Source organism: Aptenodytes forsteri, unplaced genomic scaffold, assembly GCF_000699145.1.
Source record: "Aptenodytes forsteri isolate BGI_AS27 unplaced genomic scaffold, ASM69914v1 Scaffold210, whole genome shotgun sequence".
NCBI classification, from domain to species: domain Eukaryota; kingdom Metazoa; phylum Chordata; class Aves; order Sphenisciformes; family Spheniscidae; genus Aptenodytes; species Aptenodytes forsteri.
In genome coordinates, this window is record NW_008795137.1 from 744060 (window position 1) to 758309 (window position 14250).

Here is a 14250-nt window from a genome sequence, read left to right on the forward strand (position 1 = left end):
TGGTTTTAAAGCCCTGTGCTTCTGGTGAAATAGAACAGGGACAGGAAACAACATAAGGCAAAAATAATCTGGAATTTAGATACATACCACAGTTGCAGCAAAAGTCACAGAAGTCCAATTTCAATTATCACTAGAGATCATCATCCTCACTTACCAGATTTCCACAGATAATATGCAACATTAAGTTAGTAAAAAATCTGGTATACGGATGTAGCAACTATGTAAACCATCTGCTGCTTAAAAAGTCAGCTGAGAAAATGACTATGGACATATGGGGATACCAGCAGTGAATCACCCCTTTAAGGGTAAGGCAAGCTCTGGTCAAATCAAGCTCTGAAAACAAAGCAAGGATGGGAAAGGGGCCATAAGGCAACAATTGCTGCTGGTTTGCGGTGTCCTCGGGGCTCATCCCAGAGCTGTCACCACCTCTAGGGTCAGCCTGTCACCTGGGACATCACTTGCTCTAGTTCAGCATAACCTAAATGCTGTCCGTCAATGGAGGATCAGAGGGAAAAACACAGGCACCAGGGACACCTGTGAAGGCACTTGAGCTCAGAGTTGCAATGAGTGAAATAATTTAAAAGCCCCAAAACCGGAATCAAAGAGGGATTTTTATTCAGATTTTTAAACTTCAGATTCTGTTTCCAAAGTGAACAGAGAGCTGGATCAACTCCTTTAACTTAAATTTGCCCTTTTGGCTTTATCTGACAATGCCCAGCAGAACTTCACTGCTTTCTCTATTCTCACAGAAAGCACTGGAATAGAGTCAACCAAACAAGCCACTTGGACTAATATTTTGCCTCCAAGTGGCAAAAGTAGTTCTTAGGGAAGTGTATGACATCGCATGGCTTTCCATATGGAAGCAGAAATTATTTTTTGCTGCACTTATTTAGCAACCAGATTGTAAACTTGTAGGTTGACGCAACAACAGCACAACAGTTATAGGACCTGCAGCTGGAGAGGAGTTGCCATTCTGTTTCAGTAACAAAACAGAAGACACACAGAACAGGTTGCCCCGAAGTGGGACCCAATGAATGCTTCCTACAGACTAACCCAATTTTCATCTGTGCAAATGGAAACAAATGTTGAACAAGATATTGCCCTGAGACCATTTGATTGAGCTTATATCTAGAAACATTTTTTTTAATTCACAGGGGACAGGAATTTCTGATATCTTCTTTTTACACACATTTTGCCTAGCCCCGATCTAGTAGGAAACATCTTACACTAACACTACCACACACACCAAAAAACCCCAAAACCATCATAAACCCTCACCCTCCCCACCCCCAAATGCCACAACCTTAAAATTAAAGTACTCTGCAGAACTTCCATCTCCAAAGCATCCCACAGAAATATGTTCACTTGACATTTGCAGAGGAAGCTATCCCCTTTCAACCATTTCATATTTTTCACCTTTTCATCAAGAGTCCTCATTCTTTGTTACCAGAAAAAGCAAATGCTGTTTGTGGAAAACATAAATGCTACCCCCGCTACTTCTGATTTGCCTCTTTTGTACCTTCACTTCCCCTTTTTTTCTTGTTAGAGGAAAGCCTCATTAGAGGAAAATTTTATGGTGGTAAGGAACCAGATGCAAACCAGCTAGCAGGAACTTCAGAGTTCAGGCCCTTCATTCCTAACCTGTGATATGAAGAGAGATGCCTGGTGAGAGTCTGCTGCTTCCTAGCAAAGCAGTGCTTTTGCACTCAATCAGAACAGCCCTGAGTAGTAGCAACTGGAAGAAAAGTTGTTTTCTACCTGAATGTCCTGTCTTTGCTCTCCATGGATATCTAAAATATGGTAACTACAGGAGAACCACAGAATCACAGGATGGTTGAGGTTGGAAGGGACCTCTGGAGGTCATCTGGTCCAACCCCCCTGCTCAAGCAGGGCCACCCAGAGCCAGTTACCCAGGACTGTGTCCAGATGGCTTTTGAATATCTCCAAGGAGGGAGACTCCACAACCTCTCTAGGCAATTTGTTCCAGTGCTAAGTCTCCCTTACAGTAAAAAAAGGGTTTCCTGATGTTCACAGAGACAGCCTCCTGTGTTTCAGTTTGTGCCCATTGCCTCTTGCACTGTCGCTAGGCATCACTGAAAAGAGCCTGGCTCTATCTTCTTTGCACCCTCCCTTCAGGTATTTATATACTTTGATCAGATCCTCCTGAGCCTTCTCTTCTCTAGCCTAAACATTCCCAGCTGTCTCAGCCTTTTGTCATAGGAGAGATGCTCCAGATCCTTCACCACCTTCATGGCCCTATATTATGCAACTAACATTTTTTGTTCTTTTCCATTTTTGAAGTTAGGGGGAAAAAAAGGGGGATAATTAAATCATATGTAATGACTATTAGTCCTACAGAATGATGTCTCTTTCAAAATAATTATTTTTAGCCACATAAAGGGCCAGTACACTACATTTTTAAGACAGTGGGTTGGTTTGTGTTGTTTTAAGGTTGCTAACACATTTTAACAGCATGTTACAGTGTGGTACTCAAAATATTGACACAACTTTATTTTGGGGAACTTGCAAGGACTTTGGTTTATCCACAACTACTTGCAAAGACAGAGGGCCTGGTCGAAAAAGCCAATGCCCATGCTTCACATTAGCCACAAAAGTAATCTCAATGACTTCAGTGTGAGTTAGTTACTGATCCCCAAATTAAGGTCCAGTATATGCTTTAGTACCTTAGATTGACCTAAATTTGAGGACAGAACTGAAGACACGTAGGGATTCCCAAACCTGCTAGATAGGAGCATCTCCAGTTCCTGGTGGGAATACCAACTAGTGAGACACCTGTTTTTAGTGAGATTCTGGTAGAGCCAGAAAAAAAAACAGAATATAGAAAACATTTGAGATTATTCTACATTATGCTGTTCCAGTTTTCACCACCCAGGCTGTGGAGACCAGACATATGTAAGCACAAGTGAAAGCGTCTCTTGCAGGCAGCTTTTGTTTTGTCCAAAAGCAACTTTCCTCCTCTTAACACTTCTTTACAGAATATGAGTGAATATGGTTATAGCAAGCAAGTCTATAATTCAAACACCTATCTTGCCTTTCACCATGGCCACGGAGCTCCACTGTACTGCTGTGTATCCATCTGTACCACATTTGCTGCTTGTCTGAAAAGAGGCTTTATTACAGAAGCAAGGATTTGTTCACAGTAGAGTATGTTTCCTCTTCTCCTTCCTCCTGCTATTTTAACTCTCCTCCAGATGTTTTCTTTCCTTTATGCAAGGCAAATGGAGTTAAATGAGAAGATCAAACTGAGGCAAGGAAGATACGTCCATCTGAGACACATTACTTTATGATGATCCAAATTTTTAATTTGAATTAGGTTCATTACCAGAACAGCTGTGCTGCCTCTTTATCACTGTATATAAGAATGGGCCCAGCTCTTCATATTTTAAGGTCTTGTTTTGCTTTCAGTTCTCAACCTCTTAGATTCCCTTTGCCCCTTTTACCATGAGCTTTCTGGGAACCTCCTTTCAATTTCTCTATTTCGGTTTAAATTTTTTCTGGCGTGCAGGCTCTCAGTTTCTAGTGGCACAGGATCAGAAGCTCTGCACTGGTCTCTCTATCCATGAAAAATATTCTGGCACTGAGACACCCCCAGGGCATTGATGCTGAAGGCTGGCTCAGACCCGAGTCTCAGCCCCGAGTCAGCTAAGGAGCCACAGACCTCCGGGTTTCATTCAGGTTTTTCTAAAGCTTGTTCTTAGCAACCCAAATATCAGTCCAAGGCTTTTGACAGACCATGATCTTCTGGAGGTTACTCGGAAGATGGGAGTGGCCAAAGGGTCAGAAGGTTTGGAAACTTATGTTGAACACTGGGATACTGTTTGGGAGATCATTGTGGATACCAGTCAGGTCACACCATCTGATGAATGAGGTTAGTCAGAGTGTTATTTCCTCCATCTGTAAAGAGCTTGTTTTCTTCTCTCCCTGGCGTCCCACGAGAACAAAATTTGTACAACACAAATTACTGCAGCTTCTCAAAGGTGCCAATAGAAAATCCTTTTTGTTTTTTTATTAATTATCCTCATAATCACTGGTATTTTAATAGAACTCTAAGCAGAGTGGATTACTTAAAATACCCACTCAGTTTTAATTACAGTACTTTTTAAGAGATTATTTTGTAATGAAGATTGGTATCATTAGCTCTGAGACAGTACTAACAAGTTGTAGCCACTGTATCTTTTCCTTCCAACAAACAAAAGTCATCCTTATTCAGATTAACATATTTGCATGGTGATTGTGCTTAAGACTCCTATCAGTCAGCAGTATTAGAAATAATGCAAACGAGTACTCTGAGTCTTTGCCCCAAGGAAATACATTTTAAGCAGATAACATGAAAAATATACTCACAGATTAAAGACTTAAGATTTTCCACACAGAGATTCATGCAGGCGTCCATTGTGCAGCTTTGTGCCTCCTAAAGGGCATATTCACACATATTTAAGTTAAGGCACCTAAGTGAGGAAACTAGTTTGACGGCAGCAGGTTTTGAACTGAAGTAATCAAAGTCACCTTCAGGAGGCTAAATGGGGAACTGAGGTTCTGGATAGCCACAGTTAGACATGAGCACCCCCAGGTATTTGAAAAATCTGTCCACAGCTTTAAAACTAAGCTTTATGTCCACACTTCTAAGAGCGGGAAGGACATACTGTCATGCTCGAAACTTTGTTTATGGATAATGAAGAAACACATCCTAAGTTTAAAGCCAAGAATTTATTGTTAATGTAACTGAAATTTTGTCTGACCACTGTCAGTCCAGAAATGGTTGCTACAAAAAAGGAAAGGATAATAATATAGTTAGAATACAGAAAAAGCCTCAATGATAGTTGTAACACTCTTAACGCTGTTTTATACAAAGTTCTTGGTCTGTACCCCATTTTCTGGTGTTATGCTAACCCTCCACTGCTCCTCTGAGTCTTAAAGTTGGTGTTTTCACCCTGGGGTTGGCAGAAGCAGGGGAAAAAGGGGTTACGGCAACCTATGAGCACCTGGAGTCTTTCACCAGGATGAATAGAATGTTTGTGTTGGTGGATTTTTTTCTTTGTCACTCTAGGATCCACTTGGGGTCCTTTTTATATGCCTGCTAACACAGTTTTACTGCTTTGCTCCTTCATCAGTCTGCAGCTCCACGTCGCCTCTAAGTTTACTATATATGGTGCCTTTTACATATGTTAGATGCTGCTTCTTTGTTCTCTTTGTTACCCCTAAAGCCAGTTTTGTCCAGCTCCAGGACTGCATTTTTTCAACCAGTGATTGGCAGGTTGTTAATATCTGTTAGGTCTCCCTAGTCAAGCCACATCTCTTATTATCCCATGCCAGTTCTCCTCTACACCACCTCCTGCATCTCCAATTGTCAAGGCCTCTTTTTCACACTACTTCATTACATTAGAGTCATAAATTTCTGATTCTGCTCAGAATAACTGCTTGTTAATGCTATCTATATAAAAGGTTGTACCATACAAAGATAACAAAAGTTAAAAAAATTAGCCATAGACACCTGGTCAGTTAAAGAAACCACTGTCACAGCTAAACCAAGTAAAACAAAGCTGCAGGCAAGTCAAGTCAAGCAAGCCTGACAAAGGTCAGTTCTGAGGCCCTGCAAATTCAGTACAGAGCTTATGTCTTGTTACTAGCAATGGCCATGCTGTATTACAGCACCACATGGCTACAATACACAAAAATTTAAAAGTGCCTCCCAATGTGCCACAAGATATTTTATGAATTTAACAGGTAGTTTCTGTACTACAAACATGAGGAGGGAATGAATCTTATAGGTTATTCCAGGACCTGAAGCATCCAGCGATTCTGCAGCCATGCTACACAACGCGCCATTCAAGGAAGAAAGGCTAAGGTGTATCTTGTATCCATGGTCCTCCAATTATTCCCCATAATGCCAGCAACCTCACAAGTAAGAGACTCCTTTATATCCAACACTTTCTCACAGTCCTCAAAACTCAGAAGTCTTCAGTAATTCAACTCTGCACTCTGCCAGAAAAGGCTCCATAGACAAAAGCTTGAGCATTTTGCAGCTTGTACACTTGAAACACTAACAATTCCACCATCCAAACTTTACCTGGACTCCAGATCTCTTTATTCGCACTGGCTGTGGCAAAGGCACAGTAATGGTTACATTTCCATCCTAAAGATATACGCTTGTCAAATTAACATGTTAATTTAAATCAAAAGGCAACCTCTGACCTAAGCTGGCCCAGCTGCAGCAACAGAGAAAGACAAGGATACACATCTAGGCAGAAATGCCCTTCCTACCAAAATCAGGTAGGCAGGATCCACAAGACTGAATTCACAGGCTCTTAATTCAGTCAGAAATCAACTGGTACTGCCAGAATACATGAACTGCACACGTGGATTTCTGGAAAGCCTGATGGAGTGGAATACTGATAATTTAACTGGCATTATACAAATGAAAAGATTAATAACACAGCAGCCTTCCTATCTAAGAAGGCTTCAAATATTAATGCCTTTTTCAAAAGCGATTTGATCGATACGATTTGTGTTAATGAAAGAAGAAATGAGTTAATCAAAACATTCACTTTTGGAAGAAAAAAAAATTTCCTAGTGTTCAGATACTGAAGCCTAGCAAATATTCCCTCCCTTACCCCACCTTTTTACACAAAGACAAGCCCTACAGCAAAGCAAGCCCTGCTAAACAGGCAGAGGAGAGACTATGGATTATGAGATATGCTGCAACCCTGATAAGTGCTACCGTGGCTTTCTTATCTGCAGAAGCCATATGACAAATCACCCTACAAGAAAACCTCATTGTGCCTTATTCATTTTATTCCGACCCAAATCACACATTGCTCTTTGACTGATATGCTAACGATACAGAGAGGGAAGGGAGGTGTGGTTGCAACCTCAGGATCACATTAACTAAGATACAAGAAGGGACTCTGAAACCAGATCTTTTTGCGTCCGTGCAGAATTTTTACCAAGGTCCCTAGAGGTGTCACATGCAAAACCACTGAATTTGTCCATTGTGCCTCTAGCTCTCTTGAGGCTTTGCATTAGTAAGACAAATGGCTAATTCACTACAGCCAAATGTTGCACATTTCATGATTAAACACAAGCCTCCTCAGACTTGGCTTCATTTATTTCCTCTGCAATGAAATATGTGCAGGTTTATATTTTTCCATTGCTACATAAATACAAGCAGTTTATAAAATGCTGGAGGAATTATCAAAGCTGAATCTTTCATTCTAACATGAAAATGTGTTTTGCTCACTATTTTTTCCTGCTGTCTGCTGCCATACAGTTATTTAATAGCATTATTTAATTGTATTTAAATAATTTTAATAATTGCCAATGCTCCTTCCCTTAGGAATTCAGTTAAATCTAACCCCAGATCTGTAGACATTAATAGGAAGAGTGAAATCTTGCTGTTCTAACTATCTATTGTTATTAAGATTTATATAGTGTTAATTATCAGTAGTCCCTTATTATTCAGTAATGTAATCTCAGCATTAGCATAGCTAACAAGAAGCACCTTGTAGTATAGCATGTCATGACCATAAATGCTTGCTTAATGCCCAATGACATAAAATGCTTGGGGCAGGTGTTATTGTTTGGTTGGCATTTTTGTTTTGGTTGGGGGGGGATGTTGTGTTTGGTTTTTATTTCAAGAAGAGCTGTCCATACTATAGAGACCTTGTGTACGACATGATCTCTATCGAGTCTGATTCCTTATACACCCAAGACTGCACAACAAGAATAGGCTTTCTTCATTCACCACCCCACCTCAATCCCCGCCGTTACACTGCTACAGCAGTGCAGAGGCATTGGCTATGTTCGGCTTTTTCAATTAAGAGTTCCCCTGTAGAAGAGGGCTCTGCTGATAGAGAAGCAAATCATCAATTTATTGAGCTGAAACTCCACTATTTTACGATCATGCACATACAGAGTGGTCCTCCCTCTTCATTGTCCACAGCGACCTCTGCCCACCTGCTCTATTGCCATCCAGCCTTGCCAGCTTTGCACACACTCAGCTTGCTCTCACTTCAGCTAACAAAGGCAAGGAGAGTGTCAAATTTACCCTCCGCTGATATAAATAGTGGATCTTACCTTCCCTACTGTAAGTGAAACTAAAGACGCATTACTGAAATTGCTAATCCATGTGCATAAAACCTTAGGAAGAAAATGTGTTTCTGATTTAAATCTCCCCAGCCATGCAGAGCACCTAACCCTAGTCAAACAACTCAGAGAACTTGGCTGTAGCATCTCAGACTACCAAGAAACAAGAGTCTAGATTCTGCAGCAGGTAAGACAGACATAGGGAACAGACTAATAGGTTAAAATTATTCTTTCGGTTTTCTAAATCAGCCTAATGTCTGAATGACTGTGGCTGTTGGGGTCCTAGCATCTTCTGCTGTCACAGGCAGGAGAGAGATGTATAAAGCATGACTTCAAAGTGCCAGATGAATCACTGCAACAGCTTCCTTTTCAGTTTTCACCAACAACTACTTCATAAAGCATAGGCATAAGGAGATGCCTGATCTTACCCTGACTTTGTACTTAATTTTCACTTCTCCACTTCACCACACATTCCACTCTCTTCCCCTCTCTACCCACAAGTGTCCAAGGGCCAAGAAAAGGGCCTGTACCTGTCTGGAGCTTGTGCCACCAACTTGTGGTCTGCTACACCTACTGCCGTTTCAGCAGGTGCACAGTACAAATACACAGATATAAAATTATTATTTATTGAGACCTACAACAGCCATTTTTGGCCTATTTAAGACTAACACAATCTGACTAACACAATCTGACTTTATCTTTTGTTTCTATTATATCAATACTTACAAAACTTTACATTTTCTTAAAGTTGTCCATTTTGTATGTCACTCTTGTGGGGACTAATAACAAGAAATAACCATGGCAACAAAGTAATAAACGGTACCTTTTGAATACCTTTAAATAATTTTTGAATAACTTCTTGACAGTTACTATAGGCAAAACATGTGTATTTTTCACAAAATACATGTGATACTATTGTCACTGTAAGCAACAGAGATAAGTTATAGGTAATTTCTACTTTTTAAGTCCCGTTTCTATGGTAATATGAGCAACTGCCATTACTTCAGAGCTTGTTACCATGGTTATTTCAGGTAATTCCAGTGTTTTAATACCCTTAAACCTGAAGTGATACTTTTTCCTCCTATTTTGCTGTTGAGCAAAATCACAGCTCAACTTTAGGGGGAACACAACTCTTCCAGTTAAAATAAATACAGCATATAGCACACACATGTAAGGAGACAAGTCAAAGTGAGTTACTTAGCATGCAACCCCTAGCTGACTCTTCCAAAAGAACACTAGCCCTTTCCCACACATATTTCTACAGGAAAAGGACAGTGTTTCCTCCAGGGTGTAAATCCTTTAACTACCCTCACTTGTGCAGACCACATCTGGCCACCAAGCTCCCTAGTGAAGCTGCAGAAGTGGGATACAGTGGGCTAGTGATCTGCTTCTCCAAATCCCAGCTTTGAGAGTTGACTGATGAGGTGTCAGCTGCCCCGCATCTCCCTAACAGGTGTGTGTGTGTATATATATACATATAAAACTCACTGGGGAGTCTGGGTCTGCTCACCGGCAAGTCATCCAGCACTTATGCCTAATTCAAGTACCCTGGAGAGTAAATGGGCTTAACAGATCTTTCACCATTCCTGTGCTGACACAAAAGGCACCAGCATCTTCACCAAAGCCCTGCAGGCACCTCTGTGGGTTTCAAAATGGCCAGGATAATTCTGCCTGAACCTTTGTGTAGGAAAGAGGCAGCAGGAGGTTTCATGTTCAGCAGCTGGGTGGTAATAGAAATTATTCTAAATTAAAACTAATTCTTCATCCTGAGAAATCTTCACATTCTAGCTGTGTGACCATGGCCTGCCTTTCCAATAGGTCTTCTTGCTCATGCCTACTGCAAGTGCTGCTTTTAACTTCAGTCTCTGCAGGCTGCTCCCACACAGAGAAGTTTTCCAGTATTTACCTAGAGAGGACAATTTACACAATCTGCCCCTTTTCCTTCACAAGTAGCCAGCAGGAGTGACTTGCTTGAACAAACTGTTACTTGCACTGGAGAGCGGTTTTTGTTTACTGTAACTTGCTATAGCTGGGATATGAGGTCAGGGCACTGGTCCAGTCTAAGTCACTGGGAGACCATATGATGATGCTGAATTGGCTCCAGTGTTGTCAGGATTTTGGCCTTTTCATTAGCATTTCTTTTGAAAACACAAATGAGAGAACATAATTTTTTTTTTTTTTAGAAAAAAAGAAAACCATAATTTTAAGCCACATAACTGTAGAGAAAAGATAGTAACTGTGAAGTAAATGGACCCTAATGACTTGGAAGCAGAAAGGCAAATATCAAGATCCCAAGATGTTTCACTGTTTTCAATTAATTTTATATTTTATATTTTAATGTAGCTAAAAAAACTTCGTACTTCAGGCTGGCAGTGTTATGTCTGTTATATGTCTGTGATTTTTTTTTTCTGACACTAAGTAACAAGATTCATCGTAGTGAGCTACAGTACTCTGTTCAGATGTTTCTTCATGAAAAAGGTGTTGTCAGTCCTTTTGCAAGGTTTACTCACCAACACTCAAAAGTCAGCTTCAGTTATACAGGCATGGATTTTATCCAAATAATTAACACATCCTCAAATTCAACCATTAATAACATCAAGACAGTGTAGTCTCTTAGAACAAGGGAAAGGAGTATGTGACCTCAGAGATCTGTTTTCCTGCCAGTGGGTGATTAGTGGAACCTAATATTGATGTTCCACATGAACTGCACCAATCAGCTCTGCCTATGTCTACATACATTATCAAATAACTTGTTATAATAGGACAGATCCATAAATCAAAGCAATTGGTGCTAAGGCCTCTCATTAAAAGCAGTTTGGGGGTTTTACCTCATACTAACGTTAGTCTGGTCCCCTGGACAGAACATCCCCACCATGCATGTGGTTTAATACATAGGCTCAGTATGCATCTGATTTGTATTTCCTCATCAGCAGTTATAGTGCATTTGCCACGCACCTGGAGCTCCTGGGAAATGGGGACAACTAGAGCATGGACATTGTTGCTCTAAACCAAAGCAGTAATCTGGCACATCCCCTTGGATATGAATATCATTTTAGACAGAACGCAAGCAGTGGAGGGTTGGTTTAAGTTACACAAGTCTGGTGGGCTGTTGTTAGAGTTAGGGAACAGTAAGTCAGGAAATCACCTCTTTCTCAGTTGCTTCAAGGACAATGATGAGTATGTAATGGCTGAAACTCTACTACTTTCACTTGGGAGTTCACAAAGAACATCTCTAACTCTGAGAGGAGGGACAGGTCCAGCTGAGCAAGTTGTGCCCACATTACACTCAGAAACCTGAGTATGGGGAGCAGGTACATCTCAAACTCCTCTGAGACCAAAAGTGTTATCACTGTCTGCAAAAGTATTTTATTTCCTAATAATACTGCAAATGCTGTGTTGTGTGGATTGACTGGCGCAGTTCTGCTACCAGCGAGTTCTCCATCACCATGGCGGCATGCCCATGTCCCTCATTTGGGAAGCATGGTAATTCCAAAAAGTTTTACATTTCCTTCAGATTCCTTTACGGCCAGACACTATGCATACGTATTACATGTTTTCTAAGCTGATACATTGATGTCACCTAAGGTGTTGGCATCTGTAGAGAGCAGTCTTGCAAATGGCATGGCAAGCTGTTCCACAAAATCCTGTATCCTGCCAGGCCAGCTGGCGGAAAGGCACTAGTCTAACCAGTTAAATTACTTGGGCATTTTCTAGTACCAATCCTTATTTGCAGGCTTGCAACGTAAAAAAATTAACAAGGCTTTCTGGAACTCTTTGGACTGCCCTTTGTTTTTTGAGACAGTCATGACTTATAAGATCCTAATAAGTTGAAGGGCTTGTTTTTGCTCCTCTAAAATGTGGGGCCTCTCCTGTTCTGAGATTTATCCATCACTATTTACAGGATCAGCTTGAACTGTATTTATAGCCAATATCCATTTATAGTAGTGGCACATTTCTCGTTTGGCTATTCTGTTTCATTTTCCTTTTTTAAAGGCAACCTTGGCCTCTATTATGACAAACTCCTGGCATTTTCCTAGAGCTCCATCAGGGTGGGCCTAAGTATAAAGCTTTGAAAAAAGCCCAAGACACCTCTCTCCCTCCAGTGCATACCAGCTGTGCTTTTTCCATGATTACTTCTCCTAAGGATTGTGATTTTTTAATTATTTGTCTCCTTTGTTCCTGATAACACTCTCCATGTATTTCCTAATCTACCCACCAAAATAGTCTCCGACCTAGTCACATCATGCAATAATAAACTGGGAAGAAGCACCGATAAGTGTTTTTATATATGATCCAAATCTCTAGCCCCGATTTTTTAAGAAAGCATAAATGTTCCTGCTCTTCCTGTTTCCTCTTCCTGCATTTCAGCCATTGCCAAATTCATCTTCCAGAGAGGAGACTGGAGAAGACCAAACCATTCCCTGCTTCAAAAAGCTAACTACAACGTCAGTTCATTTGCATTGCAGCAATTACCCATTTCTATTTGGAAACACTCTCTAACAAAAAATATTTTCATACCTTTCTCCAGCTTGGAAGGATTTTTCCCAACTTGGTGTCAGAGAACTCAGGGAACTCGTTCCATGACAAATACAGACTTCTTATCTAAATTGGAGCTACTTTTTTTCTTGCCAGAGAAACATAGGTTGGAGGTGGAGAGGAGAAGCATAGGAGGTAGGAGGTGCATGTTCAAAGCAGCCTTGAGGATTTAAAAGCAAGTCTTCCATTGAAGTTAACCGGTGACCAGCACACAAGAGAGTTGAAATTTCTCAGGACTTGCTTTGTAAAGCTCAGCCAAGGAATTCTTTTCAGAAAATCATCTTTTACAGAAGCTTCCTTAGTGTTTAATTAGGAATTCCTTAGGAATTAATTCAAACTGTTAAAAAGTCATCAGGAGATTCATGCCATTTTACATACACTACATCCATTGCTCCAGAAAATACTGCAGAAGAAACTGACTCCTACTACAATGGACCTTCACTAGGACCTCTAGAAAGTAGGAATAAAATACCACCAGGTGCAAATGATACTGTTGTAACACCCCACTTGCAAAAGTAAGAAACAGGCTCATGGGGTGGACATGCCTCCCTGAGAAACATGGCACAGGCTGTGTTTCTTGAGAAAATGGTCTTCTAAAAGGATGTCAGGGTCTTTTGAAAAGGAAAGAGCCAGCAGTAAGATCAGTCATCACTAACAGCAGAGACACAGGCTACCCAATTTCCCAATAGCATAGAAAACACTTTAACCGGCATTTCAGGGAATATTTGGCTCAGACAGTGAGGTTCTGCAAGAACTTCTCATTAAGCAGAGCAAGAGCAACTTGCATCATTGGTTTTAAGAAGTAGCTCAATCTCTTTGTTATAGCGGATCTAACATAGTACTTTTGGTGTTAGGAGAATGGCTTTGATGGTTCAGGATGTCCCTTTGAGTCCCATGTTCTTATTGTTACAACAGGGCTAAGACAGGAAGGCATATCCTACCTGTAAGTCCCTTTCTTCCCTCACACTGACCGTGAGGGACATCATCCCAGCACAGCCCTGAGCAGTGCTACATCTAAGCTGCTCCATGGAGTGGGATTTGAAGCATGTAGGTGATGTGCTGCTACATCAGCTAAGCAGAGATGTGAGCAGGGCCAGAAGCTCACAGATAGCCCTGGGCAATTGCAATTGTGAGCCCTACAGCTGTGACCTTGGCTGTCTGGCATCTTCTACAGTACATCGGTAGGGGTTTCCCGCCTTGCCTCCAATCAGCAGCAAGTGGATCCCGTTCGACATGGCCAGCATTTCAGAGGGGAAGAGAAGGACCTGAGCATTAAAACAGTCTCTGCTCAACCTGGAGCCTAAAAGACCTAGGAACCTAACACCAACAGGGGGGAAACCGTGGGGTTTAGCACTTCAGAAACCTGTGCAATTGAGATCATAGAATCATAGAATCATTAAGGTTGGAAAAGATCTCTAAGATCATTGAGTCCAACCATCAACCCAACACCACCATGGCCACTAAACCATGTCCCTAAGCATCTCATCTACACATCTTTGAAATACTTCCAGGGACGGGGACTCAACCACTTCCCTGGGCAGCCTGTTCCAATGTTTAACCACTCCTTCAGTAAAGAAATTTTTCCTCACATCCAATCTAAACCTCCCCTGG